The 16,613-nt window shown below is 45.5% G+C and overlaps 1 long non-coding RNA gene across 1 annotated transcript in view; it reads right to left on the minus strand.

Moving 5' to 3' along the window:
* Positions 1–813: 813 nt before the first annotated feature.
* LOC310839989 overlaps positions 814–16,613 on the minus strand; it is a 265,711-nt gene continuing 249,911 nt past the window's right edge. Inside the window, exon 3 of the long non-coding RNA XR_014561728.1 lies at positions 814–914. This is a non-coding gene — a long non-coding RNA (uncharacterized lncRNA). The remainder of the gene's footprint in view (positions 915–16,613) is intronic.

Here is a 16,613-nt window from a genome sequence, read left to right on the forward strand (position 1 = left end):
ATTTAGCCATGGTGCTACCATTTGCAGTATGGCCAGCAATGCCATTTAAGAAGGTTGGGGGGGCAATCATCCCCCCCCCATGTGTTGTGTTGAGATGACAAGAAATCTACGTATTATTTTTCAGGAGTCCCTATATTTCTAGGCACTATGTGATCTAAAAAACAGCAACAACCAATCCCCTTAAAATGTAGCTTTTCTCACCTTTGGAGCACCACATGTTGTCAAACTACAACTCCCATCTTCCTTAGCTACCAAGACCAGTGGTCAGGGATGATGGGAGCTGTAGTCCAATAACATCCGGGGACGTAAGGTTGAGAAAGGCTGTTTTAAGGGAAACAATAATAAAGTGAGCATCTGTTAACAAATCTGTGCCCAACCGATATCTGCCCAACACGCAAGCTCCCAACTGTTTGAAAAATAAGACCAAGGGATCCTATTGAACTGATGACTAGGATAAGCTCTGGTGGGCCCTGGCATCTTCATGTCAGCCCAGATATGTTGCCATCTTCCATCACCTGCCATTCTCTGAGTGGTCATTGGGTGCCCTTAGGTCTGGTCCTACCTGCTTTTGGCTTCCTTGCTACGGCCAGCATGTTCCTTTTGTGTTATTCCAGATTAAGAGTGTTAATAATGGCTGCTACATGCAGATACAAGGGGCGCGGGTGGCGCAGTGGGTTAAACCACAGAGCCTAGGCCTTGCCAGTCAGAAGGTTGGCGGTTCAAATCCCCGCCATGGGGTGAGCTCCCGTTGCTCAGTCCCTGCTCCTGCCAACCTAGCAGTTTGAAAGCACCTCAGAGTGCAAGTAGATAAATAGGTACCACTCTGGCGGGAAGGTAAATGGCATTTCCGTGTGCTGCTCTGGTTCGCCAGAAGCGGCTTAGTCATGCTGGCCACATGACCCGGAAGCTGTACGCTGGCTCCCTCGGCCAATAAAGCAAGATGAGCGCCGCAACCCCAGAGTCGGCCATGACTGGACCTAATGGTCAGGGGTCCCTTTACCTTACCTTACATGCAGATACAGCACCAGAAATGCCCCCTCCAAAAGCAGGAAAAGAAAAAGAAAAAAGACTCATCATTGTCATCATCAACAAGAGGTGAATTTCAAACTGGTAACACAGAATTTATTACCAAAAAAAAGTGTATTGCTCAAAACGTGCTACAACAAAATGTCTTTCTCGAGGGCAACTGTAAATATCAATATATGCATAATAGTCCTTTATTTGATACACTTTGAACTTTGCTTTTTTATGAATGATTTCCTTGAGTGATGATGTTGTTTGTACATTAATTTTATGATGCGTTTATTGGTATTTACAGTCACCCTTCGGGAAGACGTTTTGTCGAAACGGGTCAGGCGGTACACTTGAATATAATAAATCCTCCATCCACCAACAGTTTGAGCTTCATGGCCATTTTCTACCTTGTAAAGATCACATGGTGGCTGCGGCAGAAGGAGGAAGGGAGGCCATCGGAGGGAGCTGGGAAAGGCATGACGGGGGGGGGCAATATTGGTGGGAGGCAGAAGCTTAAGGACCTAAGAGCCTGGGGAATCAGATCAAAGACCCGTCTAGTCCAGTACTGCTCTCAGATTGGCCAACAAAATGCCTTCTGCAGGCAGGACCCGAGTGCAACAGCACTGAAGCTCATAAGAGATGCTGATCAAAATTGACCTGGGCCTTGAGTTCTCTAATTAAAGATGGTGACGATAGGTAAATTGGGAGACTGACCCTCTATGTTCAGAGGCACAATACCTCTGCATACCAAATGTTGTAGACAACAGAGGAGGGCTGTTGCCTTCATGTCCAGATTCTATACTTCCCAGAGTAACAGGCCTGGAGCAAACATATCGTGCAGGGGCAACTTCACGAAGTACAGAACAAAATGCTTCCTATGGCATCAAGAGCTGGAATACCTTTTACTGACATTTGTTAAGGATTGGAAATTTCTCACGGACTTTTAGCGTGAAAGAGAAAATGAACTGGTAATATCGGGATTTGAAGATTGAAATAATACTGGTTTATAGACGATGGAATGGTTGGGTTTTAATGTGCTCTCTGTGGGGTTACCTTTGAACTAATCCAGAATGCGGCAGCTAGACTGGTGACTGGGGGCGGCCACTGAGACCACATAACACCGGTCCTGAAAGACCTACACTGGCTCCCAGTACGTTTCTGAGCACGATTCAAAGTGTTGGTGCTGACCTTTAAAGCCCTAAATGGCCTCGGCCCAGTATACCTGAAGGAGCGTCTCCACCTCCATCGTTCTGAGGTCCTGCGCCGAGGGCCTTCTGGCGGTTCCCTCGCTGCAATAAGCCAAGTTACAGGGAACCAGGCAGAGGGCCTTCTCCGTAGTGGCACCCGCTCTGTGGAACGCCCTCCCACCAGATGTCAAAGAGAAAAACAGCTACCAGACTTTTAGAAGACATCTGAAGGCAGCCCTGTTTAGGGAAGCTTTTAATGTTTAATAGGTTATTGTATTTTAGTGTTTCGTTGGAAGCTGCCAGAGTGGCTGGGGAAACCCAACCAGATGGACGGGGTACAAATAAATTATTATTATTATTATTATTATTATTATTATTATTATTATTATTATTATTATGAATGACTATTATATGCACCTGCAGAAGAGAGAGCTGGAAGTCCTTTAATCTCTTCATTTTTCTTTAGTTTTCCCGCCCCCCCCCCCTCCATGGCATTGTCTCTTTTGCATTTACTACGAAACAATATTGATAGTTCTTGCCTGCAGTGCTTTAAATACAATGCACATAATCTAGCCAAAGTTAAATCTGGTAAGCGCTGTGATTTCAGTGGGAGAAGCTGAAACATGTGTTTCACTCTTCCACTGAACTCAGTAAACCTTGAAGGCTGAAGACTTAGCTGGGAGTAAATCCTACTGAACTCAACAGGACTTACTTCCGAGTAGACTAGCATACCATTGCTCTGCACAATGGTTAACTTTGGCTGATTCCTTGAAAAATGTGTCTACTCTTGATTTTTCCTTCCTCACTGCACACCCCTCTTCTCCGCAAAAGAAAAAACTTTCAGCAAAAAAATAATAGGCTTTGTGTTTAACACTTTATTTCCATATATACTCAAAGCACTGATCACAAGGCACAATCAAGATGGCAGCTAATTCCCTCCTCCCGCTCTTGCAACGACGCAAGTCACAATTCAGCTACTTTAGTCTGACTAAAATCAATCTCGCTACAGCTCAGCTTAAATCCAAGTCCTTCACCCTAACCTGATTACAGATTGGATTGTCCATGAACTGGGCGGGGGGCAAGGCATAAACGACCTAGCATTTTGGATTAAAATTTCATTGGTGGGAGAAATGTCAAGCGGAAGTCTGCTGCAAAACAGACTGGACAGTAGGTTTGTTTCGAGGGCAATCAATGCAAAAAAATAATGATGTTTCCTCTTAACACATTCTGTTGAATGTGGCCAGATTTTTTTTTTCTCTCTCTCTTTTTAAACCGAACCCACATCCTGGTTGCAATAGCTAGCACAAAGCTTGCTTTCCGATCTGCACAGCTGTGTCATGTGTGCATGTATCAAGGTTGGCTCACGGTACCCATGCTGGCAATTTCACTCTAGGGACAGTGGCATGATAGATGAGCTCTTGCCTGCCCCATCTGTCTACCTCCTTTATACAGCTGTGAGCCAGGGAGCCTTCGCTCCAACTGCTACAGTCTCTCCAGGAAACTGGGATGAGCCTCCCAGCAGAATAAAACACATGCAAGGGGGGGTGTGCAAACACACACACACAATCAGTGTTCAAGGGCCAGCACTCATAAGCAGAAGATGGACAGAGAAACCACACAGGGGTGAGCAAGGCTGTCCCACCAGGTGCAGCATCAATTCTGTGCACCCACCCCCAAGGATACTCGTGACAGGAGGCCAATTTTCTTACTCTCTCCTATGCCTTTTTAAAAGCTGCATGGCAAAGCACATCCGGGAGGTGAAGCTCCCCACCTCTCCTTGCTTCACCTGATGGATTTCTGCCTGCACACACAACTGATCAAAAGCAGCAAAAAATAAAATGAAAATGGCATGATAGTTGAGACACAGGGCCAAGCACACTTCGGTTTCAAACTCTCCCCGCCCTCTCTGATGTTCTTTCCATGCAGGTACCCAGACAGCAATGGGACGTGGGTGGTGCTGTGGGTTAAACCACAGAGCCTAGGTGATCGGCGGTTCGAATCCCCACGATGGAGTGAGTTCCCGTTGCTCGGTCCCTGCTCCTGCCAACCTAGCAGTTCAAAATCACGTCAAAGTGCAAGTAGATAAATAGGTATCTCTCTGGCGGGAAGGTAAACAGTGTTTCCGTGCACTGCTCTGGTTCGCCAGAAGCAGCTTAGTCATGCTGGCCACATGACCCGGAAGCTGTACGCTGGCTCCCTCGGCCAATAAAGCAAGATGAGCGCCGCAACCCCAGAGTTGGTCACAACTGGACCTCATGGTCAGGGGTCCCTTTACCTTTACACAGTGGTATCTCGGGTTAAGTACTTAATTTGTTCCGGAGGTCCGTTCTTAATGTGAAACTGTTCTTCATCTGAAGAACGACTTTAGCTACTGGGGCCTCCCACTGCCGCCACACCACCAGAGCACAATTTCTGGTCTCATCCTGAAGCAAAGTTCTTAACCCGAGGTACTATTTCTGGGTTAGCGGAGTCTGTAACCTGAAGCGTATGTAACCCGAGGTACCACTGTACCCAGCCAGCAAGCTCATCTCCGAACAGGGTCGCTTTCTGACTCTCTCCCTCCCCTATCCTAGGCTGCCTCCACTCTCCATTCATCAGGCTCCCCACCCCGTGCGATTCCTCCTGACAAAAGGAAGCACTTGTTCACACAACACATAATTAACTTATTCGCCACCGCAAGAGGTGGTGACGGCAACTAGCTCAGATGGCTCCGGGAAAACATTAAACAAAATGAATGGGCGATAGGTTTATAATTGGATATTAACCATGTACAGTGAAAGTACATGAGGCAGAAAGAGGAGGACCACCAGTAACTCTTCCGGAGACATGGCGGGGAAGGCGAGGGTTGGGTGAGGGCTGGTGCTGAAACCGGGAATTTGACGGACTTTGGCGTGGTTGAGCGAAGGGATGCTTCTGGCCTTCAGGAGCCTTCTCAGCAACCACAGCCCTGGTCCCAAACACCCCAACAGTGTGATCCAATGCAGGTCTGCTCAGAAAAGAAATGCCATTGAGTTCAGTGGGCCCATATAGTTAAAGCTATGGTTTTCCCAGTAGATGATGTATGGAAGTAAGAGCTGGACCATAAAAAAGGAGGCTGATCGCCGAAGAATTGATGCTTTTGAATTATGGTGCTGGAGGAGACTCCTGAGAGTCCCATGGACTGCAAGAAGATCAAACCTATCCATTCTTAAGGAAATCAGCCCTGGGTGCTCACTGGAAGGACAGATCCTGAAGCTGAGGCTCCCATACTTTGGCCACCTCATGAGAAGAGAAGGCTGCCTGGAAAAGACCCTGATGTTGGGAAAGATGGAGGGCACAAGGAGAAGGGGACGACAGAGGAGGAGATGGCTGGACAGTGTTCTCGAAGCTACCAACATGAGTTTGACCAAACTGCGGGAGGCAGTGGAGGACAGGAGTGCCTGGCGTGCTCTGGTCCATGGGGTCACGAAGAGTCGGACACGACTAAACAACAACAAAATTAGTGTAGGATTGCAGTCTTGGCCTTGCTCTGTCCATGCATCCCCATTGTCATTCAAGTGACTGATCCACCATTTAACCTGCTACTCATTGACCTCACTCCATCCCTGTCTTCGCTTTTCAATGCAGACTGCAGCAATGCAGGGTCTATATTCTGTACAGTGCCTAACACATTGCTGGCACTCAAAACAATTTCATTGCAGACCTATAGCAATGTGGAAACAGGTAGCAGCAGATAGATAATCGTAATGATCATTACCAGCAGTCATCTTTCCAAAATCACACACATGCACGCACATACATAGATATCTGTCAGTGTACATGATGTTTTACTGAGCAGTATGAGTGATATACAGATTCCCATCCTGCAGAGCCTACAGCTGATATTTAAAGAGGTCGGAGGAGAGAACAGAGGAGGGAGAGGGAGAAGTAATAAAACAGCAGAAGGTGTGGTAGCAGGGTGAATGTGGAAAAAAGCAGCTGTGTGTACTTAACATACGTGACCTTTGTACTCCTCAAAACAACCTTATAAAATAGGTCAGCATCACTATTCCTGTGGCACAGGAGGAGATGATCGACTGAGCCTGTGGCTGTGTACCCAGAACAGTTCAGAGTAAAGTCAATGGAAACTGGGTACTTGGGGGTTTTTCTTACGTAGTCCACACACAACTTAGTTCTACAGTGGCATCTCGGGTTACATACGCTTCAGGTTACACACTGCTAACCCAGAAATAGTGCTTCAGGTTAAGAACTTTGCTTCAGGATAAGAACAGAAATCAGGCTCCAGCAGCACAGCAGCAGCAGGAGGCCCCATTAGCTAAAGTGGTGCTTCAGGTTAAGAACAGTTTCAGGTTAAGAATGGACCTCTGGAACGAATTAAGTACTTAACCCGAGGTACCACTGTACTGCATATTTTTTTGCCCTGGAAAGTGATTCTGGAGAAACTGTTTCCATTCCAGAAATAAAAGCTCATTGCAGGTTCAGTCTGCATTACCCTACAGTGTGCTCATTTGAAAACAGATGCAAACAGATGTGAGTGGTCCTGACAACGGTGTATGTGTGTGTCTACACTTGCCCAATGATATGGTGGGCAGGTGTACACCAAGAACACAGCCACCACTTCCTTCATCATTTACTGTGGCGTCTGCAGGGAGGAAAAGGCTAACCTAGTCAGTGGGAGTGCTCTCAAATGCACATCAAGTAAGCACACCCACCTGTGTGAATGGCAAGATCCAGGCCGAGATTTAGATTGAAAGCAACATGTTGAGGATGAACACAAGCAATTGCAAATTGAGAAAAATTATTTCTGTGCTACAAAGGAGTTAGTGTGAATGCACTTAGCTGCTTTATGTACTAAAGTGGGCGCACTTCAAGCCTGCGAGATCAACTTTTATTTCTGCTAGAACTGTAAGATCCAAAACTGGAGCCAGGTTTGGGGAGGGGGACTACAGACCAGCGACGGAGCTAGCCGCTTGGGTGCCGAGTGTGGCCCACACCCAGCCAGGGGCGGGGTGAACCGCCCATGGGGGCAGGGCGCAATGTGTGGAGCCTCTCCACCACCTCCCCCTTAGCTGTAGGGCAGCTGAGGGAGAGGCCGTAGGCAGGCGCATGCCCCACGCTGCTGTTTGAGGTAGTGTGGAGCCTGCAGGTGCCCAAGCCACCACATCACTCCCAGGAGAGACACGTGGCTCGGGCACTCTGCAGGCCCCCGCAGTGTGGTGCCCAGTGCCAGCCGCGTTTCGTTACATTTTCTGACTGAACTTTAAAGTTTCAAGAGCCCAATTTTTTAATTATTTTTTTTTAAAACAACTCATATTTGTGTCATTTTGTCACCTCCCTGAGTGATGACACCCGGGGCGGTCTGCACCCCCCCTTCCTCCGCCACTGCTACAGACTCAAGGAATATGGTGCCTCTAATCACATGCTCAGTCCAGGAATAGGTGTTCAGTACAGTCATACCTTGGGCTACAGATGCTTCGGGTTGTGTGAATTTGGTGTTGCGCCCCGCGCTGAACCCGAAAGTACCGGAACGGGTTACTTCCAGGTCTCGGCGCTTGCGCAGAAGTGCTAAATTGTGCTTTGCGCATGCACAGAAGCTCCGAGTCATGACCCACACGTGCGCAGATGCGTGGGTCGCAGGTTGCAAATGCTGCGGGTTGCGAACGTGCCTCCTTCACGGATCACGTTCGCAACCCGAGTGTCTGCTGTAGCACTAACTGAGCTCACAGTACTTCCTTGCAAAATACCGTATTTTTTGCTCTATAAGACTCACTTTTTCCCTCCTAAAAAGTAAGGGGAAATGTGTGTACGTCTTATGGAGCGAATGCAGGCTGCGCAGCTATCCCAGAAGCCAGAACAGCAAGAGGGATTGCTGCTTTCACTGCGCAGTGATCCCTCTTGCTGTTCTGGCTTCTGAGATTCAGAATATTTTTTTTCTTGTTTTCCTCCTCCAAAAACTAGGTGCGTCTTGTGGTCTGGTGCGTCTTATAGAGCGAAAAATATGGTACCTATTCTGGTTCCCCACCATCACCAAGCCTTCTTAGTTTCAGCAGCCACTTTTGGGAAAGAAGAAAGGAAATATTTTTTAGACACAGCTATTGTTAAACATCTGGGAGTCAAAACATTACGGGAATGTGACTTCAAAATATAGCCGAGAGAGCACACTGGATGCGGAGGAAGCGGTAATACGAACATACCCAAAGTCTCATTTTCTCATCTTCAGTATTTGTATCATTTCACACAAGTAATAAAAAAATTAAGTATCTACACATCCTGAGACACAGGGTGTAGTGTATGAATCTAAACTGGTTACAGAATGTAGTAAGAAAATAATAAGTGCTAAAGTGCACTATACTTCAAAAGGAAACAGTAAAACGAGATATTTGGTAACCCTGGATAATTTTATAAGGCTACTGGTTTTGAGTAACAATTTGTTCCAAAGAAGGCTGGGCCTCTGTCATTTGCAGTCCAAATATCAACAGAGAATCGCCTTCTGAGAAAGCTCTTTTTGCAGTACAGTACCACTGAACCATCTCAGCTTCATAACATAACCACAGGAGAGCATTCCCTAGACTTGCAAGGAGATTCAAACAATTCAAAAAGTTTGTGCAAAGTCTCATGTGTCTCTTGAAAGGAAATACACCTCTGAGAGTCTTTCTGCCTAAAGGGACTTACCAAAAAAAGGGGGGGAAAGACAGGGATTTCATAAAAAGAGGATATCCTCCTAAATCTCCTGCTGAAACCACTCCTCAATATTGAGCAAATGTCCTTTCATAAACCTGCTGCTTATAAAATGCTTCCTCTCCTCACAATCTCCCTCTTACACAGCAGTCTCCAAATCCCCAAATGTGGATGCATTAATACATACATATATTTTTTAATTCCAAATATTTATAACCTCTTTTTCTGACAACCATCCAAAGCAGGAAAAAACATAAAATACAGCAAAGGAAAAGACATAAAAGCCCAATAATCATCAAAAGCTTACAATTCAGCATAGAGCCGATCAGTAGCTTCCAAATGCCTGGCAGGATAAATAAGTTTTTGCTTTTTATAGTAAATACAGTATAAATAAAAAGAAACAGGATGTAATGATCTAATCTCTGTCAGTCCTTTGTCCCACATCTCAGTGTTTTCACCACCTCCCGCTGGAGTTCCAAAACTTATGGATCTGCAACTCTTATATGATCACTGCCTTGTTATTAGAAGATTCCAAAACGTTTCCTTACACCTCCCCTTTCCCAATCCTGACCCATTTGGGAATGATTCACACATTACGTTTTCAGAGGTACACCCATGTGTTGTTTATAAAGCATACACTTCAAATGTGATTGGAACAAGTGTGTGTTTGGGAACGGAGAGGTTCTCTTTTAAGAGTGCCAAATCCCTGTGCAAACCAGCAAACCTAGTATTTTTTTTCTGCCTGCAGTATAAAGTGCAGGAAAAGTGCATCTGGGCTTTAAAATGTTAATAATGATGATGAGCAAGTGATGATGAGGAAGTAATAAAATTGGTATTTAATGTTAGAGAGAGAGAGAGAGAGAGAGAGAGAGAGAGAGAGAGCAATCTAACCCCTGGCTAAAAGGCAAACAGCTTTGTCTGCTTCTATACCTCCGCATTGAGATGATCGCACTGATAACAGCAGTAGTGGAGGAGGCGAGGGGGCTTGAGAGAGGAGATGGGAGAGAGGACTGGCAGTCAGAGGCGCCTGGCAGGCACAGGGCGCAGGTAGCGTAGGCTCCATCCATCACACCTTCATCTGACAGATGCTGGAAAGAGAACGAGATCAGACGCTCCCTCTCGGCCAATCGGAGAGCAGCTGGAAGCTGATAGGCTGCTGACGAAGTGGTACCCGTAGGGATGCTGTGAAGATGACCTGCCGATGACCTTGTTCCAATCGCCAGCATCCTTCTGCCTGCTCGGCTGCATGGCATCCCTCCCACAACTGCCTCTGTCGCTTGGCTTATTATACCAACGGCAGAAGCCCTCCCTTAACAATTTGGCAGCTCTTCTGAACGGACCTGCTCGCCTTGGGGTGGACTGCAGAGAATGCCCTGCTTATTATAATGGTTACAAGCTGCAGAGTCGGGGAAGACACACCAACATTAAAGAGCCTGTGGCTGTGTGGGAGGACCGTGGAGAGGGTATTCCTGTGCACGATTCATTTTATTTTACTTTATATGAAATATCTGATGCGACAATCTGAAACACACACACTCCTTTCTTCCTTCCCCTCCACCCACACCCCACAAATGCTCCCACTACCCGGAGGATATATTGTTTATTTCACATGCTTACATTCTGAATTAACCACACTTGTGATTTTTCTCCTTAATTCATGACTTAGATGTGACAGCTCTGGATAAATAAACAAATAAAAGCTTTGACTTTGATTCCCTGGTTTTAAGAGGAGGGGGGAGATCTACTGAAAGCACCATTAATCCATACCCTCCAACATTTCTCCAATGAAAATAAGGAGGTCCTATTCGATAATGATAATAATTTTATTATTTATACCCTGCCCACCTGGCTGGGTTGCCCCAATCACTCTGGGCAGCTTCGAACATATATATAAACTTAATAAAACATGAAACATTAAAAAACTTCCCTATAAAGGGCTGCCTTCAGATGCCTTCTGTTTGTTTTTTTTTTTAAAAAAAATATTTATTAAAGTTTCAAAAAAAATTACAAAAATAAAGAAAAAGAAAAACAGAAAATACAAAATACAGAAAAAGTAAAAACAATTAAAAAGAAATCCATCTTTCCCTGTCTTGTCTTTCATTTATTTGTTTCCTTGACCTCCTCACACCTCCCTTTTTTGTATTCTAATTCAATTGATTATTTCAGCAAATCCTTTCCATTCTTGTTTTCATCTTACTAATTTATCTTAATATATTGTAACTTTAGGGACGCGGGTGGCGCTGTGGGTAAAAGCCTCAGCGCCTAGGGCTTGCCGATCGAAAGGTCGGCGGTTCGAATCCCCGCGGCGGGGTGCGCTCCCGTTGCTCGGTCCCAGCGCCTGCCAACCTAGCAGTTCGAAAGCATCCCCGGGTGCAAGTAGATAAATAGGGACCGCTTACTAGCGGGAAGGTAAACGGTGTTTCCGTGTGCGGCTCTGGCTCGCCAGAGCAGCGATGTCACACTGGCCACGTGACCCGGAAGTGTCTCCGGACAGCGCTGGCCCCCGGCCTCTTGAGTGAGATGGGCGCACAACCCTAGAGTCGGACACGACTGGCCCGTACGGGCAGGTGTACCTTTACCTTTACCTTTATTGTAACTTTACATTCTGACCTGTTTACAATCCATTCTTCCTTAACCCTATTAACATTACTGCAAAAGCCACATTACATCATTCCAACATCCTTTTAGCATTCCTTAATTTTACAGTGTTTCTGTAGATAGTCTTTAAATTTCTTCCAATCTTCTTCTACTGACTCTTCTCCCTAGTCTCGGATTCTGCCAGTCATTTCCGCCAGTTCCATATAGTCCATCACCTTCATCTGCCATTCTTCCCGGGTGGGTAAATCTTGTGTGCCTTCAGATGTCTTCTGAAGGTTGTATAGATAGTTATTTCCTTGGCTTGGGGGTCGCAGAACTCCATACCCTCCAACATTTCTTTGATGAAAATGGGGATGTCTTAAGGGAAAGCGAGACATTCTGGGATCAAAGCAGAAACCGAGACAGCGTCTATAAATCTGGGACTGTCCCTAGAAAGTAGGGACACTTGGAGAGTCTGTTAATGTTGTAGGCTATTTCCTCCAAGTCCAAGCTAGCCTATTTAGCATCATTGCCATACTGTCTGTGGACATGTCTCCTCTTCAAAAGAACAACTATAAAGAAAAAGGACCCTATGCCTCTGCTTTTTCACCACTACACAGCTAGAGTCTTGTTAGGAACTTAAATTGAATGAGTGGGCCCTAACCTGGCAGTGCTCTTCACATGTTCTTGCAAATACTGCAAAATGTTGTGGAGCTGTGGGGAAGGGGTTGAGGTTGTGAGATTAAACTTTTACGGGTGCAGTACTGACCACAGAAATCTGGCTTTCATGACAGCCCTTCATACAACAATGTTATTTCAAACATTCACAGTGATTCACACTTATTCACTCTGTGGTGTAGTGGTTAAGAGCGGTAGTCTCGTAATCTGGTGAACCAGGTTTGCATCTCTGCTCCTCCACATGCAGCTGCTGGGTGACCTTGGGCTAATCACACTTCTCTGAATTCTCTCAGCTTCACTCACCTCACAGAGTGTTTGTTGTGGGGGAGGAAGGGAAAGGAGAATGTTGGCCGCTTTGAGACTCCTAGGGTAGTGATAAAGCAGGATATCAAATCCAAACTCCTCCTCCTCCTCCTCCTCCTCCTCCTCTTCTTCTTCTTCTTCTTCTTCCTCAACCCTCAGAACAGCTCTTCAAGGTAGGCTGGTATGATTATCCCCATACAGTGGTAACTTGGTTCTCAAACTTAATCCATTCCGGAAGTCGGTTCCAAAACCAAAGCATTCCAAAACCAAGACATGCTTTCCCATAGAAAGTAATGCAAAATGGATTAATCTGTTCCAGACTTTAAAAAACAACCCCCAAAGCAGCAATTTAACAATAATTTTAATATCTAATGAGACCACTGATCCATAAAATGAAAGCAAAAAACAATGTACTGCAGTCAAACTATCAATCAATCAGTAGCTGAACTGGGTCCCACACAGTGACAAAAACAAAAAAGAGCTACAAAAATGCAAAATAAATAGCAGAAACAGACAGACCTCAGTGTAACACTCAAATCGGAAGTGTGGCACTCAAATCAGAGCACGTTCGGCTTCTGAAAACAGTTTGCAAACCAGAACACTTCCTTCCGGGTTTGCAGTGTTTGGGTTCCAAGTTGTTGGAGCTCCAAGACGTTTGAGAACCAAGGTACCACTGTATTGGAGAAGTGGAGGCTGAGAACAAATAAGATCTTTTTGAAGGCCATCTACTGTCCAGGTGGCTGAGTTGAAAGTGAAACTGGGGTTTTTCAGACTCACCACTCACCTTATTCCATCTCTCAGGAAAATTCAAAATCCTAATCTGTGAAATTTCTAACTCAAAGATATTTCAGCTCTTCTATCTGAGCCTAAGGTTCCAGTTCTGAACTGCTCACCGATATCTGAAAAAGGCAACAGCACTCCGCCCTAGAAAAAGGGGCTGCACTAAGTGAAACTGATCTTAGAAACTGTCTGTCAGGAAAAGATGTAATTTATGACGAAGCAAGTTGTTTCCTATTTAGTTTCTCTTCCCTAAAGGGCATCACATTTGCAAAGTGCTCAACACCTGTGAAAGGATCATTCAGCATTTGTTAACAAGAAAAATATCTGACAATGATCATTTCAGCATTCTTGGATGAGTAACTAGGTTTTATAGGCGGTGTATTTCGTCAGTCTGCTTTACATCTGCTTTTCTTCATATATATTTTTTTATATTTATTGAAGATCCACGATCGTATTTTTATTTACTCTTTCCACCCCCCACTTCTCGTACCCATACACTGAAAAAGGACATGAAGATGAAACACGGGCGGAGACGGTAGGGGTGTTTGATAACATTTCTCTTTCCCTTCTTCCCTCCAGGTGGAAATTTGCCCATATATATCATGGGAGGGCAACACAGCTCAGTGAGAAAGGGCACACACTTTGCATGCAGAAAGAGCTTACTTCTGTATCATCTCCAGTTAAGAGGACTGTGTGATGGTGAGACAAACCCCTGCCTTAGACCTGCCCTGGAGAGTCATCACCTAGTCTAGTCAATATTACACTTAGGTGGACTAAGCTTATGTAGCTATTTTAACCTAGCTGGCTTATTTTTTTTATTATTTCTGCACTTGCGGTATTTTTCGCTCCATAAGACGCACCTAGTTTTTAGAGGAGGAAAACAAGAAAAAAAATATTCTGAATGACACAGTGGATGTATGATTTTTGTGGTTCATGCTGTGGCCACAGACATGTAATTCGACGGTGAGTTTGGGGTAGTCCAATGCAAAAATCCTGAGAATCCATGTGAATCCGTGCTCTGTAACCACCTTTTTGTGCCATTGTGGCCCCACGAAACAATGGATGGGTGATTTTTTTGGTGCAGGTTGTAGCCATGGACATGCTATGTGATCTGATGGTGAACTTGGGGTGACCCAATGCAAAAATCCCAAGGATCCATGTGCTTTTATCTCCCCCCTCCCAGGCAGCCTCCTTTATCTCTAGAGTCCCTTATCTCCCTCCCGATCCTTTGCCGATCAGCTGCTCAGCGGCTTTGTTTCAACACCCCCTTCCCTCTTTCTAAAAATAAAAATAAAAAGAACGATCTGCTTTTTGCCCTCAGCAACTCGGCTCCAGGGACCACACATTTGCTCCATAAGACACACAGACATTTCCCCTTACTTTTTAGGAGGAAAAAGTGTGTCTTATGGAGCGAAAAATATGATATAGCCCACCTTTCCAGCAGTAGAGCTGTGAAAGTTCATCTTTATAAGGAATGAATTGTCCCAAAAGACATGAGTTCCATTTTACATCCATCTCTTTAAAAAACAGCACACTCATTTGGCTTACATTCAGCTCACGGTTCAAGTCAATTTCATCCATCTGAGCCTTAACGATTCTCCCCTCCCCAACACACACGCACACACAATCATTCACAATCTTACAATCACACCCATGTTCACATCAGAGGCCAGGCCAGGCCACCTGTGCAGAGCTTGTCTGAGGCCTGGGGTGGAAGTCTTGTTAGAATAAAGTCATAAACTCCAAGACAAAAGCAGCTGGCCCCTGGCAGGCACCCCCATCCAACGTAGCCCTCTGAGGCCCAGGGCAAGTGTACCTGGCTGCCTGTTCCCAAGCCCCTGAATTGGTCTGAGGTCAGAGAGGCCTTCTCATGATATGTGTGGCCTTTTTGGTTTACCTGCCCCTGCAATCTTCCTGGAACTCCTATTCATCATGTTGTCCTCTATGGACACGAGTGCCCATTTGCCCATGCACAATGACTGTCTCGAATATTCACATTACAGTGGTACCTCGGGTTAAAAACTTAATTCGTTCCAGAGGTGCATTCTTAACCTGAAACTGTTCTTAACCTGAAGCACCACTTTAGCTAATGGGGCCTCCCGCTGTTGCTGCGTGATTTCTGTTCTCATCCTGAAGCAAAGTTCTTAACCCAAGGTACTATTTCTGGGTTAGCGGAGTCTGTAACCTGAAGCGTCTGTAATCTGAAGCGTATGTAAACCGAGGTACCACTCTACTGCTTACTCTGGTTTCCGGTGGAAGCCGGTTTGAAGAAATGATGCATCAAACAGCAGTGTTCACCAAGCTACAGGACTGATATGGAGTGACTGATCCTCTGAACGCGGATTGTGTAATTAAACTTTTATGGGTCTGGAGTAAGCAGGAATGTGAACATATCCTAAGACTGTGGGTGACAGGTTCAAACCCCCATTGTCTCTCAACCTTGCCTAGTTTACAGGGGTTGTGACAATAAAGTGCAGCCTCGAGTTCCTTGGAAGGCAAAATATAAATGAAACAAATAGGAACAAATATACAGTAACAAATAAATAGTAAAGGTAAAGGGACCCCTGACCATTAGGTCCAGTCATGACTGGCTCTGGGGTTGCGACGCTCATCTCGCTTTATTGGCCAAGGGAGCCGGCGTACAGCTTCCGGGTCATGTGGCCAGCATGACTAAGCCGCTTCTGGCGAACCAAAGCAGCGCATGGAAACACCATTTACCTTCCCGCCAGAGCAGTACCTATTTATCTACTTGCACTTGGATGTACTTTCAAACTGCTAGGTTGGCAGGAGCTGGGATCGAGCAACGGGAGCTCACACTGTCGCGGGGATTCGAACCGCTGACCTTCTGATCGGCAAGTCCTAGGCTCTGTGATTTAACCCACAGTGCCACCCGCGTCCCCTAACAAATAAAAAAGTAGTAATAAATCATGAACTTATATCAAAATATGGTTTATAAATACCTTTGATGCTTTTTAAAAATAAAACAACAGCAACATGCAAGTGGCTATAATGTAATTTACAGTTGACCATTATGCTAAGCTTCATTTTACTCAGAGCCAAACATAAAACTGGAAAGGAGGATAACATTTATGGGAACAAAGTCACAAGAGAGGTGTAGCAGAACCAGCGGGCTTCCGCCCAGCATGACCCATGTGAATGCTGGATTTAGATTAGGGATGAGAAATCTGTGGGCCTCCAGGTGTTGGGAGACTCCAATGCCCATCAACCCCAGCCAGCAAGGTCAACAGTCAGGCATGATGGGAGTTGTAGTCCAGTAACAACCAGTGGGCCACAAGTTCCCCGAGTTTGAGGTCACTGGAACTGTATGAGAAGCCAACAAGGAATGGTAACCATGTCACTCTGGCCACAAATAAGTAAGTACAAATATCAGGGGGGTGGAGTCATAATCATGTTTGT

This window comes from Podarcis gaigeae, assembly GCF_964106915.1.
Source record: "Podarcis gaigeae genome assembly, chromosome: 2".
NCBI classification, from domain to species: domain Eukaryota; kingdom Metazoa; phylum Chordata; class Lepidosauria; order Squamata; family Lacertidae; genus Podarcis; species Podarcis gaigeae.